Source organism: Aulostomus chinensis, chromosome 23, assembly GCF_037954235.1.
Source record: "Aulostomus chinensis isolate RoL2024-O1b breed Wild chromosome 23, RoL_Achi_v1.0, whole genome shotgun sequence".
NCBI classification, from domain to species: domain Eukaryota; kingdom Metazoa; phylum Chordata; class Actinopteri; order Syngnathiformes; family Aulostomidae; genus Aulostomus; species Aulostomus chinensis.
In genome coordinates, this window is record NC_141342.1 from 22,443,742 (window position 1) to 22,456,590 (window position 12,849).

Here is a 12,849-nt window from a genome sequence, read left to right on the forward strand (position 1 = left end):
ACACAACTGTATAAACACACACACACTCACACACAGATGGACAGCAGCAGGAACACATCTCCAAACACACACACAGGTTCACAGGCAAACGAGCCAAGATGGGATCACTCAGCAGGCCAGTGCCTGGTGAAGCGTGTGTTGCATCAGGTCCCGGCTGTTTGTGCGACGCTGCTCGTCAGGATCCACTGGCGACTCTTCCAGGTCATTTGTCAGCCGGTTGTTGATACAGGTCTGTCTAAACCGTCTCCCCTGACTGTTTAATGCTGCGCCCCAGGACTCGCTGACTTTGTTTAATACGCCGCGATGCTGAGGGAAGACATGCTGATGTGTCAGCCTCCACTTTAGCCGCGTAACAACGGATCGCTGACATCTGAGGCTGCAGGTTCTTCCTCTTGCAGATGCATCATGGGAGGGAAAAGTTAATGGTAAACATTGGAGGAGAGACGGGTTATGTGTTACTTCCTCGTGCATTGATCCCTGTTGACTCTGTAGAAACCACATGAATAGTTTGTGTATTTGTTTTGGGAGCAGCTGAATCAGAGCGCTGCATGATAAGACCAGATCAGATAAGCCTTCACGAGTCCCGCGACTGGGACGTCCCAGTGCAGCGGCAGGGAGGTGAAGCTCACAGCAGCATAACTCAAGGAAACTTGAAATGTTGGATTGTGGTTGGAGGCGTCTGAGCGTGTGCCTGGCACAGCCGCCTTGATCTTTGACCACTAAGACATTTTCGAAGAAACTCCATCATGAGGTTCCTGAGATATCACGTCAACTTCACAGCAGGTGACTGTGGCCCTGGACCTGGGACCCCCAGAATGATTCACACCATCCTTGAGTCCTAGTAGACCTTTGCGCCAATGCAAAGAAAAGCCCTCAAGCTCCTCTGAGATCAGCTGATCAACCGGGCCATGTGCAAGTGAACCAACGCCGGCGCTTCAGGCTCTGACTTCATGTCATCGCCGGCAGCAACATCAGCAAAACAAAGCAGTGCTGCCGATGTTGTGTTCCGTAAGAACACAGTGTACATTGTCATGATGTACAGAAGCAAATGAGCTTTTGTTCTTTGTTATCTGGCAACATAACACACTTGTTTGTCCATGTTTCAGCTGTGTGAGACCAGACTGCTTCAAAGGCTCCCGAGGAGAAGCAGGCAGGACTGGACGTGTTTCACTGGGAGACTTAACATCTTAGATTACTACATAGTTGCTCTATGAGCAGCTTTGTGTGGACGGGGGTCCGGGCGCCTGGCGACGAGCCGGCCGAAGCCCCAGAGGCAGGTTGTGTTCTCTGGGTTTCGTCCCTGACCCTTGTCCAGGTTGGACGGGCTCCATCTGTCTCCAGAGCCTCGCATCTGTAGTCCCCTCCAGTGCCAAGGCAGCCACACGGACCCCGCTGACCTTCCCATGTTTGTGTTGGTGTGTGTGTGTGTGTGTGTGTGTGTGTGTGTGTGGGGGGGGGGGGCTATAAACCGATAACGTCAGAAGAAGGATTTAGCATAAATGGAGATGTGCGGTTTGATGGACAGCGAGTTAATGTATGTGTGGCTATTTGTGGGCGGATCATGTGAAAGTACATCGCTGCTGCCTCCTGGTATACAAGTGTGTGTGTGTGTGTGTGTGTGTGTGTGTGTGTGCACTAAGCACGAGTCTGTGAGCAGACCCTTATCTGACTCTGGACTGGGGTGGGGGGATTAGTTGACCGAAGGCGACCCCACTCCTCCTCGATGTTTATCTACAGATCAGCTGTCAGCTACTGTAAAACACGCCGCTCAAGTACAACGAGCAGCCGAACAAAGTCATGAATTTACACTGTCGCATATCACATACAAAATACAGATCTCATAAACAGAAAAGGGATTTATTACAAGTAGAAGTCCTGCTAACAAGAGCTAAATGCTCATAGATGAAAGTTGCTTGATGTTCACACACACACACACACACACACAGACGTTTTTACCTTGTTTAAAGAGTCTGAGCACTAAGAAAAGTGCTTTATAAATAAAAGGTATTCTTGTTCAACCGAGGTATCGGCAAATATTCACTGATCCTTTTTTTGACAGGTCCGATCCAAACACATCTGCTGGTCCTGATCCGGGTGCAGGGCCTCTTTTTGTCTTGGAATGCTGTTGTTGCTATGTGTCGTTTGTCATCACCAGGCTACAGGAAACTGCGCAGTCCTTCATGACCCAAGAGCAGAAAGTATTTAGTCAAACATTCAATTGAACAAATGTAAATCTTTTTCAAAGCACTTTATTTGGATCTCTGATGTGTTTGTGACATCAAAGTGGCTTCACGATCCACGCAAGTTATGGAATAGAAACTGGATCAGAACCAACATTCTGACTGCAGATACGTGAATAACGAAGGATGGAATCTAATATTCCAGAACCCAAATCCCATCTCTTGAGGATGGTACCAGTATTGGTTCAAATGTGAACAGCACCAAAACTTCAGGATACATTAGCTTAGCTTTGACAGTGCTAGCTATGTTTAGCAGGCTAGCTTATGCAGCAGTACCTCATGTTAGTGTAGCATTGACAACACTAGCCACGCTCGGCAGGATAGCTAATTTAGCTAGCAGGAGCGACAGGTTGTTGCAGTCAGTTCTCTTTCACTCTTGTCACTGGTGTGCGACCAACAAAGCTGAAACAACTGGTCAAGTGTGTCTGCAGCTGCCGGCGGCCGAGGGTCAGCTCACACGTGGTCAGTTCATCAAAGCCCCGAAGACATCAACTGCAGTTCCTCTTCTCAGGTTTTGGCTGCTGGGTGTCTGAGGGGATGAATACGCTGTGTGATGCTAAAGCTGTGAAATGACTCATCTGTATTTGCAAAATGTGATTACTTTGTAATTTGGCTGAACCTTTAAATACCACGTGGCGTGAAAGGCACCGTACTGTGGCGAGGGTTTTGGCGGGATACACAGGAACGCCGCACATAGGACAGGATCCTGATGTCTTCATGCTCTGATGGGGCTCGTTTTAATTAATTGCTGTGAAAACATTTTTTATTATGTCAGTTGATTTTACTTTCGAAATGAGCCCAAGTTTATTTGCAGCCAGTAATTGATTATTAAACTGGGTTGGAACGGAGGCCTCGTTTCTCTGGGGAACGTTCATGAGTTGTTCTCACATTGGTACATTCCTGTCTCAGGAAGCTCATGCTAAAACTAGCATAGCATTGCTGTAGGTTCATGCTGTCAGTCAAGGGTTGTTGCAGGTTAGGGAGGAGCCGCCCCGGGTTAGGAGGCAGGAGTTGTGTTCTGTTCTCTAGCGGGTTCTTCACCACCCTTCTCCCATGCATGTCTTTTTCCTCCACGCTCGCTGCCGCCAAGCAAAAGTGCAGAGAGAGTGGAGTTATTATCCTTGGCATGACTGCAGAGGATGGGCCTTCATTTAGACGTGACCCAGCTGATCAATCTCCACCTTGGCTCGCTTACAGCAGTGGTGTGTGTGTGTGTGTGTGTGTGTGTGTGTGTGTGTGTGTGTGTGTGTGTGTGTGTACATCCACATGTTACAGCTAAGCTCTTAAACCATACCAAGCAGCAGAATGCTCTAAAAGTAAAGCATGTTGGATTAATGGCGTGTGGAAGTGACTTATTTGATACACAGAGCCGAGCAGGAACAATGAATTGGATTAGAGTGAGAATGAGCATTAATGGAATACACGCTGTACTCATCAGCAACAAAGTCAAAATAAAGGAAATTAAGTTTATTCAGCACGAGGCCTTTTGGAGAGCAGAGTCAGAGGATGGGAGGAGTCCTGTAGGTGGCGGCTGGTCCCCGTGAGCGGCGGTAGATTGTGAGCTGATTCCAAGCACTTGCTCACTCACTAATGTCACGCGCGCCCTCTCATTTACTCTTAAGTAACGTGTACTGATTTGCAAAATATGCAAGCAGATGGAATCTAATCAGCAGGCGGCCTGGCAGAGCAACAGCAAGGCGGCAACACTTCCTGGTAGAGGCCGTCGTCTGGCACGGCGAGTGCTTGGCCCGCTCTCTTAGAAAGTCATAGTTAATGACATGGTGGCGGGTTGCAGAAACAGACGGCGTCCCCGCAGAGTCCAATCAGCTGTGAACGCCCACTGCAAGGTTAGTGAGAAGAAAGTGAAACCTAGTGTATTCATACCTTTGCTGCAGATAAACAGGATGAGTCCTTGTTGTTCCACCACAGTACCAACACACCAGGGCGTGAGTATCTTTGGGGGCGTGGCCAATCTGTTTACATCAGCTGATCGATTGATAATCTGAGTGTGATTTGTCGTGAGCGCGATGTCTCGTCAGTCAATCGTAGGTGTGTTCTGGGCCCAATGGGAATGGAACAGCACGTTGCTGTTAAAAGTTCTGAATTATTTAAGAAGTGTTGAAGAGTTTATTGTCCTCTTGCTGGTTAAATGTCCCATGATGCTTTGCTGAGAATTAGGCTGCGGATCAGAGATGTCCTGAGTCAGCACGTTACGTAAGACAGTGCCTGATGGTCACGTGGGCGCTAGCTAACTGTTAGCATATGCTGTTTGAGCTGTCGTTTGGTCATAGAAACATGGTAAAGTGTTATTAACATGTTGTGGTTGTTTTTCCAGTTGGTTGTAAAAGGTGAACAATGGGAGGGAACCCGCACAATCCTGTTAGCGTGTGATGGAGCTGCCGATTGAGTCATGTTAGATGGTAGCTCTTGGCTAACTGTTAGAATGTGAGTTGTACGACTCAGTGTTTCATGCCATTCATTAACAAAGCGCCATGCTGTTCTAAGGGTTCTAAGTGTTTATGTAGAAGAGAACCAAAGCCTGAACACAGAGATGTTCCCCTCTGTCCTGCTTGATGTTGTTTATGATCGGAGTCTCTCTGACACGCCGCTCCTCTCAGATGTCAGACGCTTCGAAACAGATTAACGGAGACGGCGGTCCAGTTCTGCGAGTCGCTGTCATCTAACGAGTGATTCTTCTTCCCACTGTCAAGATTTAGCTTCACAGTCTGTCGACAGAATTTTGGTCTGCAGCACCGTCGTCCCACTTTATCAGACGTCTTGAGCCACAGCTGCAGGAGGAGACATGCTGGAACTTCACTAAGTATGAAACAGCTCTGTCTTGAAAACTAAGAGGGTCAACTTTGTCTTCTGTGCTGCATTGGAGAAGCAGAGAAGGATCTAAATGAAGCGAGCCCTCCACTGCTCAGCCGAATGGCGTCCTGCCTGGAATAGAGGACCCTTCTGTCCTCAACGGACCAATGCTGAGGCTTCAGCTTTCTATCAGACACCAGCAACAAACAATCTTTTGTCTACTGGTTCTAACCCAGTTTGAGCACTTCAAAGTCTGTCAGCGTCCAGCTGTTGTTCTTCATCTTTGAACTATGCGCTCTTGTAAAAGTGAACATGTGGTTTTAACATCCAATAAAGCGTGAATCTCAATGTTTGTGTGGCAGGAATGTTTGAATGCAGTTGGAAGGAGGCATTCGTCCGTTCAGGGACAACAAAGCACTTTTAGAAGCTGTTACAAAGACGACATTGTTAATTGTAGCGTCTTTGATGGATCATTTTGTTCCCCGTCAGTTTTTGCAGTAAACATTGGCAGATGCTCGGCTCTCATTTCCACCAGATAACCCGGGAGGTCAAACCTGTCATAACTCTTCCAAAAGAGGCCTTCTCTCTGCGGGCGAGTGCGTTCGCTGGTTATATCAGGATGCAGCGACACAATCTCGTCTTGATTTATAGTCGTGCGTCAGATCAACCGTGCAACCTTGGGTGTAGCCTGACTGGCACCGGCCTGGAAATGGACTGATGCGTTAGGGCGTGGATGTGAGGAGCGTTGTAGCGTCACCGCTCAGCGTTATACTTACTTCAGTAAATGCAGCCGTATCTCACCGATTTAAGCTGTTTTAGCTGCCATTGTTGGACGTACACAGAAAAACTCAGCACAGAAGCCCCGCCCCCAGCTGGCGGTAGGATGCTACTAGCTAGCTAGCTCTGAGGGAGTGGTTGGTCCTGGCGGCCTGTGGACGTACGCAGGAGGACAGAGAAGCACAGTGACAGAAGTTGTTGTCCAGTGACGAACTCATAGCCACCACTTTGTCCCAGTTACTGTCCCAGTAACTGCTGCATCCCACCAGTCTGGCTGCTGCTTCTGATTCCAGCCGCGGCCTCCAGCTCTCCGCTCTGCTTCCTCTAGCAGATCAAGATGTTTCGGGGCATCTGTCAAAGTTTTTATCACCACATGTTTAGAGTCTGGACACAATCAATGTCATCGACCGCCAATCGCTTCGACGGCGTTATTTACTGCTCATGATGTTGGCTACTTAGCAGCTGACTTGGCAGGTAGCATGATGGCTGGATAGTGAACCAGGACCCAGCACTGACGCTAATGTTTGTCACCAATTAGGGTGGAGCCCGTGCTGCTCCTGCGTTTGCCTTCCTTCCAGGATGTTGTCATGTTGTCTAGGAAGAACTTGTAGTCTTGAACGCTTAAGTGTGTGTGGCGGGTCTGCACTGTGGCCATCTGCTGAACCTGGACATCAGGCATCGCCCTCTCGCTGTGCTGCTGTGTTACTGTGCAGCCGAGCGTGTCACAAGGTGGCAGCGCAGCAGATGCCCCCCCCCCCGTGTCAAAAAGCATCATTTTGTGACTCTGCTGGTTGTAGTTGGTGCGTCTCACGTGGTCGTCCTCGCTCTGAGACAGTGACATCACACAAGAGGTGATTGACTGTGACACTCTAGTTCCTCAAACAGATGACGGTAATAATAAGGAGGTTTGTCTGTGGCAGCAATTCACCAACACACACACACACACACACACACACACGTACACGGAATCATGAGTCGACTTCATCGAAGGCAGGTTTCCTGATCACTTACTTGGTGTCAGAGGTCTGCTGCTGTTGTATTTTATACTATAAATCTATTTACCGTGGCTGTCATCTGGTTTAACACCAGGTTCCACTCTGAATTTGCTCATCTTGGCCAACAGACTTTGTAATTTCAAGAAAGGATTTTCTTTTTTCTAAACAATCAATGACACTGATTTGTGTTTTTTTGTTTGGTTTTAAAAAGACTGCTGATACGATGAAGTTCTGATTCTTGTGGTCAACCCTTAAAAATCTGAAATTCTTGAACAGTAATATTTTCAAAATAACATCCTACTAAATTAAACAATGGCCACAGAAACTGCAGCCATGTGCGTCCCTCTTGTGCGATACTCTGGTGGCGTTTGAGTGGGATGGCGCGGGGAGGGGATTGTGTGTGCGGGGCTGCTTTATCTTCCTGAAGGTGTGAAAGTGGTACAATCTTAATTCGATTGAAGTGTTGGGAATCTTTCCAGACATGCAGGTTTTTGGACACGTGTCAAGAACCGAGTCCACGAGTCTGTTGGACGGGTTTGCGAGCAGCAGGTTTGCCAAGTCTAACCTGCTGCTCTGCCCGGCTGGTTCACATTAAACAGAGCGTCCACTGTTGATGGGCTTAAGTGCTGTCAGGTTAGCGGCGTTCCCAGCAGCTGGCCCTCTTATCCGGTCCGCCTGTGCCGATGCATATTCATCGAGCGCTCAGCCACCGAGAGCTGCTTCAGCATATGGATTTACACGCCATCAACAGGCCGGAGAGAAGAGCCTCGCGTCCTGGAAACACCAGACACCATGATGTCCAAACCATCCCGCAGTCCATGCGACTACAGCTGTGTTCTCTCTTGAGGGCCAACGCAGCGCCCGCCTCTCTGGCTGGAAACATTTGATGTACAGAAATAAAAGTTTGAGTAGACGTTATCAATTCTGCTGAGTTTTAAAGGATTATTTTAGAAATGTCAGGGGCGGAGTTATTGGAGATGCAGCGAGAGGTTGAGGAAACGAGGCTAACGGCGAGGGAAGAGTGCAGGTCCCTGTCCCTGAATGGATCAGCGCTGTGAACTCGTCACTCGTGAACAAGTGACAAATCTGACTGAGATCTTGTGAGACAGAAATCAGCCAATCAGAGTGAGTTGATTGAGACGCATCACCAACCAAAGGTGCAGTGGCTCTGATTAACCCATCTGAGACAGTGGGCCTTCACCTCCATCTCACTCACCATCAGGGCAGTGGCCCGAAGCGTTCTGAAGGAAAAATTCATCAAACGCCAACGATACTGGCTGACCGCTCGGTCCAGAGCTGCTGCTGTGGTTTGCCGGTTATCTCGGTAGCTCCAGCGTCATCCTGGGTGAATAAAAGTCCCGTTTGTGCTCATCCCAACAAATATTTGTTGGTAATTCTCGTTTCAGTAGCAGGAAGGAGGAAGTGCGGTGGCTGCCAAGTCACATGGGTTGAAAGTCATCAGCTGCCGGTCAGAATGCCGTCAGGTCGTGATTTGTGTGTGGGTGACTGGGATCTGCTAACTAGTGAGCCTGACCCTGCTGCTGCGGCTGCTGCTCAGTGACCTGCTCGCCTCTCACAGGAAATGCCACCGTTGCAAGTGTGTGTTTCTGGTGTCATCTGCTGCGTCCCCGGATGACGAGAGACACATGAGGCTCTGGTTGCCAGCCATGTCCCGGGAGGAGGTTGTGTATTATTTTATTGGCGTGTGTGTTGCATTAAGTCTTTGCAGGCGTCCACTAAAGCAGCAGATGTGAAGTGTTAGTGAAGTCGCCTGTGTGGGATCAGTGGGGCTGATCTGACTCAAACAGACAGACGTGCTCATGTTCAACGTACGCTGATTGAATGTGATGTGTTAGCGTTCATGCTGCGCCGCAGTAATCACCGCCACAGTTACGCCAGCGATTCATGCCTTCATCGCCGTGCGACTGTGGGTCCCGGCACAACTGACGAGTAGCTGACTGATGAAAACGCTCTGTCGGCGCGGTCCAGTGTTGGACTTCCTCACTGGCGGATGCTCACCTTGAGTAGACACACACTCTACTCACACTCTACACACACTCTACACACACGTGTGTGTGTGTGTGTGTGTGTGAATACACACATACATACATACACGCGTGCGTGTGTATGTACACACACACACATACATACATACACGCGTGCGTGTGTATGTACACACACACACATACATACATACACGCGTGCGTGTGTATATACACACACACACATACATACACGCGTGCGTGTGTATATACACACACACACACACATACATACACGCGTGCGTGTGTATATACACACACACGTACACACGCGTGTGTATTTCTCTGGTCCGCCAGTGGCAAACTAGATCTCTCAAACGGTTGTTTTCAACGAGTGAAAATGCCGAGTTGGATCTGCTCTCGTGAGTGCGGCAGCTGTGGGTGTCGCAGCGAGGGACAGAGGCGTGTCCGTCCTCGTCCCCGTCTGGAGCCTTCCTCTACAGACACTCTCCACTAGTGGCCGTTAAAAGAACAGCAAGGTTCACACCAGTGTATAAACTCTTTGATTCCCCTGGGCAGCCTAAGCTTGAGGTTAGACACTTCATTTGGTTAAAGGATTAGACTGCTAAGCCTTTTAGTGGTAAGCTGGTCACATGAAAATCTAACATTGCTTTGCATAGACAAGAAAACCTTGCACCTCCTTCGGGGATTTTCCTCTCTTGAACTGCGAGACTCCTCCCATGTCATCCCTAACTTGGCAGTCAGTGCATGCATCAGTGGCCATGTGGATTTCCCTGCACAGAGCGGCAGCTCTCTGCAGGATTTGGCTAACTCTGGTCTCCCAGGATCACTCAGTAAGCCCTTTCACTCTCCTGTCTCTTGTCTGGCTGGCTGGAGACTTGTTGGTTTGTTGGCAGAAGACTCACAGGTCGTCTGTTCTGATTACAGAGTTGCTGGAATCCTGGTGTTGGGATGAGAGGCGGGATCAGATGTAAAGAAACAACACCGAGGTGAAGACAGTTGAGCCCCAAGGTAAGAGATGTTTGTGTGCGTCCACGCATGTCGCAGTGTTTCTATAAACTCTTGTGCCGTGGCATCTCTGGTGACTGCACCGAGTCAGGAAGTCAGAAGCCCGCCGGGGGGGGTGGCCTTGGTTTTATTTTTTCAGGCTGGAACTGAGTGTCTTATTTCCACAGGTGCAGATATCAGATTTGGTTTCGCGGGGGGGGGGGGGGGGGGTTTGTATGTGCTGTGCATTGATCTGCACGTGTGGGACGCATAGACGCAGCGCCCTGACTTCCTCTGTGCTCTAGCCTGTCAACTCTGCCTGCTTGAGCGTCCAGAATTCAATATGGATTCAAGACAGGCAGCGACCTTCTGCACCAGGGATTTTTGTCTTTTCTGTTCTGGAGATATTTTAGAAGAAAGGTGAACAGATGTGTGTGTGTGTGTGTGTGTGTGTGTGTGTGTGTGTGTGAGAGAGAGAGCGAGAGAGAGTGGCAGCAGCACCAGGGAGGCAAACACAGATGACAGGCTCATGTGTTCTACAAGGTCTTATTTACAAGCCTCTGCATTTTCCTGCATATTCTAGTTTTCTTTGCCGTCTTCTGTGAAACCTCCCTCACCTCTGTGAGGATTTCCTCATCACTGAGCTTCAGCAGCGGCTGGGAGAGTCTGACAGCAGCCGAGGGCTGGAGGTGGGCGTCTGGGGCAGGTTTGGGGTCAGGGTAGTGTTGGTCAGGTACAGACCCTCAGCTGCAGAGTGTTATCTTCCACTTGTGCCACTTGTCATGCATGTCACTGAAAGGTCACTCCTTCGGTTCGCTGTCGAGCTCATGATGACTGGTGCTGGTTTACTGGCCTGAATATCAACGGCTGTGCAGCAGGAGAGGACATTCAGCAGTGCTCTGGGTTTGTTCATATCTCATCTTTCCACTGGGTTGAAGAAGGATGTGATGTCACCATCACCTCTCCTGACTGAGCGTATGTGACTCTTCAACTCTAGCTTCTTCTCCTCCACCACCGCTCCCCGGTGTCCCCCAGGGTTCGCTGCTTGGTCCTCTCCTGTAGAAGGCAGTTGGCGACTTCCATCTCACCATCTAAATCAGCTGCCTCCACATCCAGTCATGAATGCAAGCTAACAATTAAACCGGGACAAATCAGACATCTTTGGTTGTAAATCACTAAAACCACACTGACAACTCCACCCTGTGTCCCTCCCCACATATGCACTTTCTGTCCTCCACGTCAGTCAAATCACCAGAACTTTCTGGTCCACGCCCACGACTCTCCCTCTGTGCCCGAACCGTCAACCCATCATTTGATATCATCTGGAACTGAATCCCTCAACCCTGATGTAGAAGAGCCAGAGTGAAAATGAATTCTCCAAGTTACATCGAAACTGCAAAATGGAGCAGAACATCAAGAACGCTCACTTCGTGCTGGAGAACCATGAAAACAGGCTCGTTCCTTCCTAGAACTACCGGAGATAAATATGCACTTGAAGCCATGTATAATCAACGTGATCGTGAGCAAAGAGCATCGTGACACTCGCCAGCCAACAATGTCTCTTTTTCATGAGACACTGGGATATTTGCAGCTGTGGTCTGGCTACAGAATTAAGGTTTTTGGTGGGACGTCAGGACGTAGGTGGCTGTGTTTTATGGAATGATGAAAGTCCAACCAGGTGGTTTTTGGGCCTAAACATAACCAGACATGAGCTGAACGCAGGAAATGGAGTATCTGGCATTGGGCTTTGAGCTTCTCTGGAAAAATGTGCGTATGATCTAGTGAGCTGTCATAGGAGCGATTGGGAGATTCCAGTTGTGATTGTCGTGTGTGCTTGGTAAACAGATCTGACCCAGAGGTTCTGGTTCTGCTGCCCTCCACCGTGTTTGAACAGGATCCTGGTAGTTGCAGTGTCAGCGACCAGCAAGAGGGAAGCGTCCCATTGGTTGAGGCAATTAGGCGATTTATGGAAGGAATCAAAAGGAAGTGGCTGAGAGCTGGACTCAAATCCCACCTCCCCGCTGGCCAGGTGGACCAGAGAGGGAGTGGAGCCCCGCCCCCCCCACCTGTCACCACTGTACACACTCCCAAACACACACGGACCCTGCATACTCACGGATGTAAAGACAAACAACCTCGCTGTAGGAAACGCACAAACAAGAACAAACATCCATGTGAACACAGACAAACACACACAGTGTGATAATCTCTGAGCTGCTGACATTTATCTTGTAGCGGGAGCTGTGGCGGCCGGCGGAGCATGGCGGCCGGCTCCCAGCCAGCGGCTGAATTACTTTCATTCCCCAGCAGTTTGACTCGCCACCTGGCCGGGTAATCCCGGCACACGCTCTCATACTAAACCTCAATTTCAATTTGAGTGCACTGAATTTTCAAACGGCCATTCAAGCCGGCCGCTAACCGGACGTGAGCTTTACGAGCGCTGATGCTGCACAGAAGAGACACAATGACATTTAAACTGCAGCCATCACAGGAAGACGGATGTGTGTGCAAGCTGGGGCTGTAAAAACGCCATCTCCTCCTGTGTTTGTGACACTTGAATATTTTTCCTTGGTAATCAATGAACTAACTTAATAACCAGCCTGGAGGTTCTGGGATGTCTAGACAGACGAGCGTAGCTGCAGTCCAGGGATTCATCAAGAAAGCTGATCACCATGTTACCAATTACCTGTCGTTAGCGTTGCTCAACGACATTTCCAGGAACTGAGGACGTCTAAGTGAATAATGACATCGGCTGAAACCAGGCCTCCTGTCTGGTCGCCTCAGTGCTTTGTTTGGCAGTTCACCTGCAGCCAGGGGTGGGGCCTGGTGACTCAGCAGGTGCGTGGCGCTGAGCGTGTGTGCGCCCAATGAGGCTGCAGCCGTGGCGAGGTGGAGTGGGCGGTGTTCTGTGAAGCTGCGGTTTCTTCAACAGCTCTCATTCATGGAGAGGAAGTGGTTTCTCTCAGCAAAGCACAGAGTGTTTCTGTTCCACTGCCCTTAGTCTTCATCTCATTCATCCTGCTGCTGCTGCCGTGA

At 49.4% G+C, this 12,849-nt stretch overlaps 1 protein-coding gene across 5 annotated transcripts in view; it reads left to right on the forward strand.

The window, feature by feature from the left end:
• LOC147240121 (thyroid hormone receptor alpha-B) overlaps positions 1-12,849 on the forward strand; it is a 103,536-nt gene that overhangs the window by 10,415 nt on the left and 80,272 nt on the right. For 4 of the 5 annotated variants that reach the window (XM_086196283.1, XM_086196284.1, XM_086196282.1 and 1 more), the window contains exon 2: positions 9,754-9,837. The exons of the other annotated variant lie outside the window; for it this stretch is intronic. The gene's annotated coding sequence lies outside the window, so the exon portion shown is untranslated. The remainder of the gene's footprint in view (positions 1-9,753; positions 9,838-12,849) is intronic. 5 annotated transcript variants of the gene reach the window in all.